General features: G+C 39.9%; 1 protein-coding gene across 3 annotated transcripts in view; it reads right to left on the reverse strand.

The window, feature by feature from the left end:
* LOC143031211 (uncharacterized) overlaps positions 1-13380 on the reverse strand; it is a 102255-nt gene that overhangs the window by 74745 nt on the left and 14130 nt on the right. The window contains exon 2 of one of the 3 annotated variants that reach the window (XM_076194776.1): positions 4297-4439. The exons of the other annotated variants lie outside the window; for them this stretch is intronic. The gene's annotated coding sequence lies outside the window, so the exon portion shown is untranslated. The remainder of the gene's footprint in view (positions 1-4296; positions 4440-13380) is intronic. 3 annotated transcript variants of the gene reach the window in all.

The following is a 13380-nucleotide window of genomic DNA, read 5'->3' on the forward strand; positions in this document are numbered from 1 at the left end:
AAAAAGCAAACTGGGTCAGGGACACAGTAGATAGGAAGAAATGTATTGTGGTTTATGGGCTTAAAGAAAAACAAGGATTGGCGAGGTACATGAGAGAAAAAGAAGAAAAAGAGACAGCAGTAGAAATCCTTAATGAAATTCAGGGGGAGATAGTGATTCAGGCACAGACTTAGAAGAGACTTACAGAATTGGTCGCTATACTAAGGATAGGAATCGACCTCTAAAGATAAAACTAAGGTCACAAGTGGTAGTAGAAGACATATTTGAAAAAGTAGGTAACTTGGCAAAGAGTGAAAAATACAATAAGATATGGATAAAAAGAGAAATGAGTACTGAGGAATTAGAAAAAGAAAGGGCGCTAAGAGAAGAAGCAAAGGAAAAAAACTTGAAAAGATCGGAGACAGAATGCAAAGAATTCCAGTGGAGAGTAATAGACTTGAGATTAAGACAATGGCGCTTCAAAACGAACAAAACAAGGGAAGAAGAAACCAGGGAGAAGGAAGAAAATTAAAAGTGGCCTATACCAACATTGACGGACTAATTTCGGGACTGAACGAACTCAATGATTATCTGTTAGAAGCAAAACCAGACATAATGGGAATTGTAGAGACTAAACTAAGAGGTGAAATACCATCCACTGTTATCGGACAAGGTTTATACAACTACTGGATAAAAAACAGGGACATGAAACAGGGAGGGGGAATCATGTTCTTGGCCAAGAAAGACCTAAAGGTGACAAAAATTGCAGAGGGCAAAGGTAATGCTGAATTGATCATGATAAAAGTCGAAGGCAAGAATATGAAGAGTAGAAAGTTTGTGGTGACTTATGTGCCTCCAAAAACAAGCGCTTGGAAAGAAATTGAACATAAAAAAATGCTAGATGACACAAGAAAATCACTCAATGAGATACTAATGGGTAAGGGTAATCTGGTAGTTATGGGGGACTTCAATTGCAAAGAAATTTGTTGGGACAGCATGACAGTGCAAGGAGGAGATGACTCGTGGGGCAATGTACTGCTAGATATGACCATGGAGTACACAATGACCCAATGGGTCCATGAAAACACAAGGTACAGAAATAATGAAGAGCCATCGAAACTAGATCTAATATTTACAACAGAGCCTGAAATAGTGCATAAAGTCCAGTATGAGACACCAATTGGAAAGAGTGACCATGTACTCATCGAAACTATACTAAAGGAAGAAATAGACATAGAGAGGAACGAAAAGCATAGGAAAGGAAGACTGAGGTACAACAAAACAGACTTTACAAAACTAAAGACATTCTTCCGGAATGCAAACTGGGAAATATTTTACAGGGAAGAAACAGCAGTGGAAGAGAAATGGAATATATTGATGGAAAACTACAATGAAGGGGTAAACAGGCATGTACCAAGACAAAAGCGAGAGAGAGAGTACATTAAATGTTGGTTCAACAAAAGATGCAGTGAGGCAAAAGACAGAAGGGACAAAGCTTGGAAAAAGTGGAGAAAAGACAAAAAACAAAGCAAATGGCAAATTTATGTTAACTATAGAAATGAGTATGTTAATGTGAGAAGAGAGGAGAAAAGGAACCATGAGAAGGATATTATAGACAAATGCAAAGAGCAACCCAAACTATTCTATCGGTATGTGAATGGTAAACTTAAAAACAAACAGGAATTGGTGAAACTATGCCAAGGAAACATAGAATACACAGAAGATTTAGAGATGGCCGAAGTCATGAACAATCACTTTAAATCTGTTTTCACCAGAGAGAAAATACCGAATTGTGACATAGACAAAAACAAGAAATCTCCCCTCATGAATGAGTTTACAGCATCACTAAAGGAAATATCAGAACATTTATCAAGGCTGGATGTCAGAAAATCACATGGCCCGGACGGTATTGCAAATTGGATTCTAAAGGAGTGCAAAGAAGAACTAACAGACAAAATACACATCTTAATAAACAGCTCACTCAAAGAAGGAAAGATACCCGAGGACTGGAAAAACGCTAACATTGTACCAATACACAAAGGAGGAAACAAAGAAGAACCCACCAACTATAGGCCAGTATCACTAACAAGCACCATTGCCAAAATTTGTGAGAAAATAATCAAGAATAGATGGGTAAAACATCTGGAAGACAATGACATATTAAACCCAAGACAATTCGGATTCAGACAAGGAAGATCATGCTCCACAAACTTAATATGCTTTTACTCAAGACTAATAGACATAGTGCAAGAAAGAAATGGATGGGCTGATTGTGCATTCCTAGACTTGCAAAAAGCCTTTGACAAAGTACCACACAGAAAACTACTAAAAAAACTGGAACACATAGGAGGAATACAGGGAAACCTACTAAAATGGATAGAGGACTTTCTGACTGGTAGAAAGATGAGAGTAGTGCTCAGAGAAAAATATTCAGACTGGAAAGAGGTGATCAGTGGAGTACCGCAAGGATCTGTGCTGGCACCAATAATGTTTGCTATCTATATGAATGACATGGATGAGGACGTGAACTGCTACATGAGCTTCTTTGCCGATGACGCCAAACTGCTAAGGAAAATAGAAACTGATGAGGACTGTGAAGCACTGCAAGAAGACCTAAATAGGGTATGGAACTGGAGTCAGAAATGGGAAGTGGACTTTAATACTAAGAAGTGTAGCATAATGGAGTTTGGAAAAAGCAAAAACAGAATATCAGGAAAATATACAATTGGAACCAAAGAAGTAAAGAAAGTAGGATCCGAAAAAGATTTGGGAGTAATTATCACGAACGACCTGTCCTATGATATACAGATTAACAAAATTGTCGGGGAGACTTACAATTTGCTAAGATCAATAAAAGTGGCGTTTACATACTTGGACGAAGACATGATGAAAAAAATATTGGTTACATTGATAAGGCCTAGATTAGAGTATGCAGTGACATTGTGGTCCCCCAGTACCAAAAAGAATATAAAGAAAATAGAAAGAATCCAAAGAGCAGCTACAAAAATGGCACCTGCACTTGCAAACCTATCATACGAAGAGAGATTGGCTAAACTGGAGTTACCGACACTGGAGCAAAGAAGAGAGAGAGGTGACCTATTGACCATCTACAGAATCATGAAAGGCACAGAGGTACTCGATAGTGAGAACTTACTTAACTGGGACAAAAGAAACACAAGAGGACATGGAAAGAAAATAAAAAAACATAGCTATAGAAGAGAACTGAAGAAAAACAGTTTTCCTCATAGAGTTTTGGACACTTGGAACAAACTGGACAATGAAATAGTATGCGCAAAAACCATTCATGAGTTTAAAAACAAACTAGACACTGCAAGATACAAAGGCGGGACAACACGAGCATAGCTCCCCTTCCCGCAAAATACAACTAGGTAAATACAACTAGGTAAATATATACAAATATAATATATATATATACGCACATATATACATATACATATATATATATATATATATATATATATATATATATATACACAAATATATATATATACAAATGCAATAGTGAGGCATGTGGATCCCACACCTACATTGGTATGACAACAACACAACACGATGCCTAAGAGCCCACCTAGCCAACGGATCAATCAAGTCACACTTTACCTCTTGCCACAACAAAACATTAACAAAAAAAGGCCTACACAACAATACAACTATTATGGACAGGGAATCGGATCCTCAATGGCTACTGTTCCTGGATGCCATATACATACAAAATAACCATCCATCATCAACATCCAGGTCGAAGACCTGCGCGTCTTACCATCCATGAAGAAAATGAACACAGACAGAACCACTACTAGCACTGGGAAAGGTGTCCCAGACCTCCAGTAACCCAGATTCCCTATTGGCCCAAGGAAGCCAATCAGAAGAGACCCCTTCCTGCAGAAAACCCTATGATCCCAGATCCAAGTATAAATAACACATCCACAGACCCTGCACATCAGATCACCCAGAAGATGGAACCAGGAAGTTTAGAAATGTCAGCAACAATAGAACTATTAAGATACATCAAATCTGAAGATAAAAAGATTGTGCGTTGTATTGAACCTACACGCAATGAAATAATCAACAGTGAATCCTCTTTAGCCTTCAACCTCTTATGTCTACAGTACAAGAGAACATATACATACACATATATACATATGCATACATGTACATATACATACATACATATATTCATATATATATAATATATATATATACATATATATATACATAAATAGTCAAACCCCAGTTCTCAAATGTCTCTGAACTTAACAAATTGGTTTTCAAACAAAAAATTTGAGCTGGAAATACCTGTCTTCAAACAAAATTTTGGTTCTCAAATGAGGCTAACACATGGCTGCTGACGAAACATAACAGTTCTCTATTGACTGCTGAGCTGAATAGTTGTGCTGTGCTTTCATTATCAATTTTATTGCATGCAGCAAAAAGTGATACTGTTCAAGGAAAAAGAAAAAAAGTTGTGATGCATGAGGTGGAATGGGTGGGGGATAGGGGGTGAGGGAATATGTATGAGAAATAATTTAACGCAGCCTAAAGGGATTTCTCCCCATCTCCTTTTCTGAAATTCATCGTCAGATCAGTGAAGTGTATGGAGGAAACATTATGAGTGATGGGATGGTGTGGAAATGGGTGAGAGCTTTTAAAGATGACCATACAAATGTAAACCAAACCATCAGTAATGAGTGAAGGTCATCCATTTTGTTCCTCATCATGCACATTTGTACAGCCACTCCACAGAGTGATCGACAATTGGTACAAACAAACATGCCCCTCTACAGTAGAACACAAAGGGACCACAATTAAGGTGTTCTACAAAGCTTACATATCTACCAAGTACAAGGAGGATGAGATTATAAAAAAAACATAATCTATAGAAATGTGGTCCCCAAAAATGAAAGTGACAAATTGTCCTTCACAATCTTTTACATATGTAGAAAGACCTCTTCTCTACTTTTAAGGAACAACCCTGCACCAGAACCTCAGGACTTGCAACATGGAGGACCTAAGCAACACCACTGGACAAAGCATTGACCTCAATTGCAGTCCCTTCATGTTCTACTGTAGTGGGGCGTGTTTGTTTGTACCAATTGTCGATCACTCTGCGCAGATTGGTTTGAACCTCGTGATCGACCACCACATTATCCAGAAGAATTACCGTGTACTTGCAACATGGAGGACCTAAGCAACACCATTGGACCCCTGCATCAACACCACCTCTATAGGGAGACCATGGTAAAAAACACCGAAGTTGTGGCAAAAGAAGAGGACCCACAGTGCTTGGCCATCGTGGAAGCCATCTGGATAAAGGAGCTGGAACCTGCCATTAATAGGAAAGTAAATGACTTCGCCCTCCTCCCTGGCATGAAACCTGTTTGGAGGAGCCGGATGGAAAACCCCAAGAAATTGAAGTCTCTTCCACAGAGACTTCCCACTCCCCGCCAAAGGGGAGAACGTCCTGCTATATGTCGTTCTCAAAGACTGAGAAGCAGATTGGTGCTGAAACTGGGAGTGACCTCTCCAAGTACAGTTTCTGCTAAACTGTGATCTCTCCTAGTGTTCTGTGGTCATATTTGTGACCTCCCCCAGTTACAACATGGTGACTTCTACCCATGCTTTTCATTTCATTTAAAATGTGCTCCCTTTTCCTTTTTTCTTCACTTCAACTCAGGATACAGCAATATCTGTGAAACGTCTTGAAAATTAATTTGTTCTGCTTGTGTTTTGTTTTTTGTTGTATTTTTTGTACTCATTTCTTGTACTTTGTTTACTGTTTTTTGTGTTCATTGTAACTTTTGTGTTTCCTACGAGTTTTGGAAATCTGATTTACTCCCTTTCCCCCTACCAGAAATCTACTTTTCGCAAGCTTGAGAGCTCATGGAAAAAGTTAATCAATAATTCTTTTGCTGTTGTTTTTAACATATTATATATATATATATACAGTATATATATATACAACCTGTGTAGGAGAATGGTTGTGTATGGATAATGCTGAGGTGCATGGAAGGAAATGGGGGGAGAAGGAGTGTTTGAATGATGTTTTTGACACAGCCTAGGGGGCAAGATGCAGGGATAACCCGTCATCTAGGAGGAGCCAAGAAAAGAGAGAGGGAAAGGTGGTGAATGGATTTTTTATGTCACTAACTCCCTTGTAGGGAAAAGGCCATTGGTTGTGTGTGTATATATATATGTATATACATACATATACCAAAGGCTTCCCCTTACAAGATAGGTAGCCAAAAAACAAAGGCATACTCCCATATTAGCTTTTTTATGCTATCTTATTTTGGTTAGGCAAAAGCCGCCCGCACCCAACATCATTTCATTTTTGCTGTACACAGGAAGTGAGGGCCTGATGGGGTGGCAACAGCAGTATTGCTAACAGCTGCTTGAGTACATTAGACATTAGTAAAGCTTTTGATGCTATCCCCCACCACAACCTAACAAATAAAATATATAACACAGACATGCACAATAACACCAAAAGATGGCTGGCCAATTATCTGGCAGGTAGGAATGCTTATGTGTCATATAATGGCCAATCATCGCACATCAGAAACATTAAGAACGGAGTACCACAGGGCTCAGTTCTATCCCCCACAGTATTCAATCTATACATGCATGACTTACCCACGCCAGACACCTCAGAAATACAAATCTCTTCCTATGCAGATGACATAACAATCACATGCACACATCGTAACACAGACAAAGCTGCAGAAATAATCCAGCCATACCTTGACACACTCAACACATGGTTCATCACAAACAGACTCAAAATAGCTCCAACCAAATCTACAGCAACACTTCTCACAAACTGGACAAAAGAACACAAATACATACCTCATCTCTACATCAACAACACTCTAATACCACACACAAATACACCGAAATTTCTTGGTGTAACATATGATACATCCATGTCTTTCAAACAACACATCACAAACATAAAAAACAAATGCACACCCAGACTTAATGCACTTAAGTCAATCACTGGAACAACATTTGGACAACACAAAGAAACTAATATAACAATATACAAACAATGCATACGCTAAGTCTTGAATTATGCGAGTCCTGCATGGGCTCCTAATCTCAGTGAGACACACCACAACACCCTTCAAATCATTTAAAACAAAGCCCTAAAAACAATTACAGGCTGCACGAATACAACACCTACAGACCATTTACACCATGAAACAAAAGTCCTCAAAGTCAAGGACCACCTCGACATGAGAGGCACACAAACACTTGCCGCAGCCACAACAAACACATTACACCTGCTACACTACATAGCCAAACACCCACACATACCAAGAAACATTAAAACAACACCCAAAGACCTTTATCACGCGCAGATACTCTCTTCTCTTCCTCCACAACCACAAAAAAACAGCCTCTGGAAACATATTCATAATCATATCACTCACCGCTCCATTAACACACTGAAAGACAACACACTGCTGCATGCCAGACCCCCTGATATCCACCCTTCTGAATCCTCTCTCCCACGAAAGGACAGAGTCCACTTGGCCAGACTGTGGTGCGGTCACCACCCAGCACTTCTAAGCTACCAGAAGAGGCTGGATGACCGTGTTGTGAACAGCTGCCCAGGATGTAACACTTCACCCCATACCATACAACACATAATGGAAGACTGCATTATACACAATCATGCACGCAAACAACACAACATACACTCTATAAGGGATTTGTGGGAAAACCCAGTTTCGGATATGGCATTCCTTGGGGAGACGGGACTGCTCGGACAGACAGTCTAGGGAACAACAACAACAACAACAGCTGCTTGAAGCCAATTTTGCTAGCTGCAGTTTTGAGTGTGTGCTGAGTAGACAAAGAAACAGTGACTTTACAACTTAAAAGTTCTGTATGTATTATAGAATAAGTTTTCTTACCATGTAGCAAAGAGAAAGGCATTTTTGAGAGTTTTAGGCAAAAGTTCATCGTTTGACACAAAAAGCTTTTAAATCTGAAGTCAATTCCCTAATCCCCACATAATCCACTCCCATTCACCCCCTCTCATCTTGGTTTCTCCTTGATGACAGGTCATTCATGTATTTTGCCCACTGCCCTGGGTCAGAAGCAGTGTTGTAAGACACAGCACATCCACAGCAAAGCTCTTCATTTCATCAGTAACCCCTCCTCTCTATTCCCTCATGCAGAAAAAGAAATGACGGGAAGAAATCCCTTCAGGCTTTGTCAAATTATTTCTCACACATATTCCCCCACCCACTTCATGCATCACAGCATCATCCATACACAACCACTCTCCATTCACCCCTATCTTCTGTCTTTTCCCTTCCTTCCTCAAAGACATTACCCTCTTTCCCAAAGCCCATATTACCCCCATCCATCCATCTCATCCTTGGTTGCCTCCTCATGCTTACTCCTTTCACCTCTGCCTTCCACACCTCTTTTACTAATCTTTCTTCACTCATTCTTTCCATGTGTCAAAACCATCCCAATACTCTTTCATCAACCCTATCTCCCAACTCCCTGTCCACCCTTATTCTCCTCCCCACTTCCTTGTTTCTCACTCTATCCAGCCTGGTAACCCCTATCCCACTTCTCAGGCATCTCATCTCAAACACATTCAAACTCCTCTCTTCCTCTCTTATGTTCCATGTTTCTGCCCCATACAGTGCTGTCAGCATAATCTCTCTTTCATACAATCTCCTCTTAGCATCCATACCCAAATGTCTATTTTTCATTACACTTTTTAATCCCCCAAGGGATTTACTTTCTTCTCTCAATCTACATTCTACCTCCTCCTACACTCCTCCCTTTCCCGCCACATTAGCACCCAAGTATCTAAAACTACTTCCTCCAGTCTTTCTTCCTTAATACTCACTTCCAGTCTGTTGCCACTTTTTCCCTTTGTACATCTCATCACCTCACTTTTACCCACATTCATCTTCAACTTCCTTCTTTCACACACCTTCCCAAACTCCCTCACCAACTTCCTTAATCCCTCCTCTGATCCTGCAAAAAGCGCAGTGTCTTCAGCAAACAACAACAGGCTTATCTCCAATTTTCTTAGACCATCTCCAATCCCAAGCCCATTATCCTTCCATTTACCTCTCATACCACCCCATCCACGTATAAATTGAACAGCCTAGGCAACATAACACATCCCTGGCAAAGTCCCACCTTTACATCAAATCACTCTTTCCATTTCTATTTCTGACACAGGCTCTACTACTCTAGTGAAAACTCTTGACTACTCTTAACAGCTTTCCTCCTATTCCATATATCTGTAATTCCTCCCACAATGCCTTCCTGTCTACCCTGTCATAAGCCTTTTCCAAATCCATAAAGGCCCAAAAAACATCTTTATCTTTTCCTAAAGCTTTCTCACATATCTGTCTTACCACAAAAATCTAATCCACACAACCCCTACCTGTCCTAAACCCACACTGTCCCTCACCAATTACTCCCTCTGCTCCTTTCCTAATCCCCTCAATCAAAACCCTCCCATAACCCTTCCCAACTGCACTCAAGCTTATCCCTCTGTAACTACTACATTTACACTTGTCCCCTTTTCCCTTGTAAAGTGGAACTATACAGGCACTCCTCCAGTCCTCCACCACTCTACCCTCTCTTAAAAAAACATTAAAGAATCTCACTAGCCAGTCCACCATCACTGTGCCTCCTTTTTTTTTGACATTCTGCATGACACCCATCCAACCCAGTTGCCTTACTTGCTTTCATCATCTTAACAACTGCCTTCACTTGATCTTTCCTTAATTCTCCTCTATTTTCCTCACTCATCACTGTCACTTTCTTAGCACTACCCACTGCAACTACCTTTCCCTCTCTATCCTCCTTCATATTGAGCAACTCCCTAAAATACTCTGCCCATCTTCCTCTTATTGCCATCTCTTCCATTATCATCTATCCATCTGAACCTTTCACTTTTTCTTCTCTACTTGATTTGCCTCCTCTTCCTCTCTTAATTTCTTTCCAAAACATCTTTTTATTTTAAAAAATTTCAGGCATATTCTCACCCCATTTCACATCTGCTCTCCTCTTTGCCTCCTTTATCTTATGCTTTACTTCTCTTTTCTTTGTACCTCTCATATGATTCTTTCATCCTTTTTGTAACCTTTCTGTGAATGATATTTTCTTCTCTTCTACAACCTTCTTTGCTTCCTCATCCCACGACTCACTACCCTTCCTTCTATTTCCTCCCATCCTCCTTGTTCCACACACCATCTTGTGACTCCCTCCATGAACCATCCCCATTCCTCCTCCACTCCTAGCTCTACTCTATCCTTCACTTCCTCCCACTCCTCTCTCAGCTTCTTCTTGTACCCTTTTTCTTTCTCATCTAAGGAGTTCACTCTAAGCACCTACCTAATTTATGTCCTTTTCCTCTTTCTCCATCTACCTTCCACTCTAAACTTCCCTTCAAGGATGATCTGATATTCCCCCACTCTCTCACCTTAGAACATATACATCCTTAACTCTTCCTACTATTTTCCTGATTACCACTATATAGTCCATTAATGCCCTATCTACCACTCTTCCATCCACCACCCTCTCCCATGTGTACTTACACTTGACTTTCATCCTAAACACTGTATTTGCTATCATCAAGTCTCTAGACACATCATCAACTCTCCAATATAATTTTTCCTGGAACTCCACACTCCCCAACCATTCCATCTATTGGCTCCTTTCCTACCCTAGCAGTAAGGTCTCCCAATACCCCTACATTGACATTTCTCCCTAAACCTTCTATGCACTCATTTCTATCTATCCAAAATCCTCCCTTTCCTCTACACTCTTCTCACTACCAGGTCCATATGCATTTACAAAAACCCACATCTCCTTTCCCAGTTTCACCTTCATCCACATTAACCTTGAAGAAACCTCCTTCCACTCCACAACATGCTTACCTATCTCTTGACTTACTAGTATAGCCACCCCCTTCTTTCCCTCATCCTCTCTTCGCTCCTGAGATCCTCTCATCTACACTCCCAAACTCAAACTCCTCCCTTTCAACTTTGTTTCACTCAATGCCAACACATCCTTCTTTCTTCTTGCATACTACCTATCTCTTCCCTTTTACTCTTATCTGTATCACATCCATGCACATTAAAAGACCCAAACCTTTGGGTTCTGGTTGGAAAACTCCATCCAGCCCCTCTTATGCCTTTGCATTTTTTAGGAATGTCCCCTTTGGGGCTACAGGAAGAAGAATGCCTAGTCCTATCCCTGTCCCATTTTTGTCACCTTTTGTGACCCAAATGGACATTCTTTGTGGCAGTATTCTTTTCCCCTACCACTGGGTTCGGCACAATGAGAAAATGAATATTCAGAGATGTAGTACAGGACAGTAACAAGAGTGGGGGACAGCATAATGGAGGGACAGTATGTGTATATATATATATATATATATATATATATATATATATATATATATATATATATATACACACATATATATGTTTACACAGTAAACCCTTCATATAATGGATGATATAGGTGCAAGTCTGTCATTATATCCGAAGATCCATTATATCTGATGGAAATACCGGACAGATCCGTTATATCCTGAAGTTTGTCAGGTATTAGAAATTAGTAGGATTAGAAATTACAGCAAACCCTCGATATAACAGACAATACTAGGACAGGGGTATGTCGTTATATCCAAAGATCCAATATAACTGAGGATCCTTTGCTATAATGAATAAAGTCCATTATACCAAGGATTTGTCCAGTCAGATTTTTATGTCCGTTATATCCGATATCCGGTATATTGAGGGTTTACTGTATATATATATATATATGTCATATTCTGTTGAATAGACTGAAAAGTTCTTTACTTATCAAGGTCTTCTTGGCTTTCTCTAAAGACCTTAAAACTTTATCTCTAAGGAGTTTTGGAAGTGTATGGAGGAGACCTCCATAATTGTCAATGTTTCATGCACTCATTGCACATTATCAAGACTATTATGGATTGACGATTTGTGTGTGCTTTATATGTGAGGGGCATGTGTGAGGTCACTGGGGGAGGATATTCTGTGTGATCTAATGTCCACTGGCACTCCATGTGGTAACCTGGTGCATCTGTGAATAATCTCAATGTACTTTTTTCTCCTATGTTCTGTTGGTTACTGTTGGGATGTTCTCATATTATGAGTGCTTTTGCAATAAATAAATTCCTTTTACAGGTAAACGTCGACTTACGATGGCATTAGGTTTCGATAGAGCCATCGTAAGACGATCTCATCGTAAGTCGATCCCCACTCTGTTCCGTGGTCACTGTACCTAGCCTACCTGTATATTAACCACCAGAGATACTGAATATGGCCTATTAAACATGTACAGTAGTTTATTTAATTATTTTTATCCTTTTTACCATATTCAAACACTATAATATGTATTTTCAGTACGGAACTTAAATCTCGCGGGCAGCAGCCAATGCCAGCCGTACGACGTGACGTAATAATACTCGCATTATAAAATATAGTCACCGCTTATATCGATCGTTCTCTCTTTCACCCGCGAATTTTGAAAACCACAGAGAATGAATCATTTGAGAGAATGTAAAAACACAGGGGCGACTACAATAAATATAATCAAGACGCCGATATGGCAGCGTCGCGAATCCACTTGCTCCTCATGACGCCTACGTGTGCGGCACCGTATGGAAGGGGTTAAATTATCATATCGTCGTCGTCGTCGTCGTCATCGTAAAGTCGAACAATCGTAAGTCGCGGCCATCGTAAGTCGACGTTTACCTGTATTTTGTTGGTGATGTGTAATAATTGCAGAATCCACTATCTTTTGTCGAGTCATCTTTTTTGTGTACTGATTTTAACCCCTTCACTCCGGGCCACATCGCACGTCTGGCAGCATTAGCTGCCCGACGTGCGATGTTGCGTCATAATAATCGCATTATAAAAAAATAAAGTCAGTGCTCAATCGTTCGTTCTCTTTCACCCATGTATTTTGATAACCATAGAAAATTGATGAAGCCAGTTTAGAGAGTATGGAAATTACGTAGGTACGACAATAAATATAATCAAGATGCCGATGTCGGCATCATCGAGTACCTCATGCCGCCTACATAGGCATCACCGTATGGAAGTGGTCAAATATTGTTTGATGGACCCATTTTGGAGATACATTGTAAGTCTTCTTGAAAGAGTTTGAGTTCTTGCTCCAATGTATTTTACATTATCTAGGAGCTCACAGTCTCCTTGTTTGCACTTGAACTCGTAAATTACATTGGAGTGCTGTAAGGGTTGTGGTTTAGGTGCTGTGTTGTTGTGCATAAAGAGGTTTCTTGTTTTTCTAGTAGATTATTAGTTTGCTGCTATTTTCTGGATTAGTGCATGTTACATT

The sequence above is a fragment of the Oratosquilla oratoria genome, chromosome 12 (assembly GCF_046742065.1).
Source record: "Oratosquilla oratoria isolate Oo_2021 chromosome 12, ASM4674206v1, whole genome shotgun sequence".
Lineage (NCBI taxonomy): Eukaryota > Metazoa > Arthropoda > Malacostraca > Stomatopoda > Squillidae > Oratosquilla > Oratosquilla oratoria.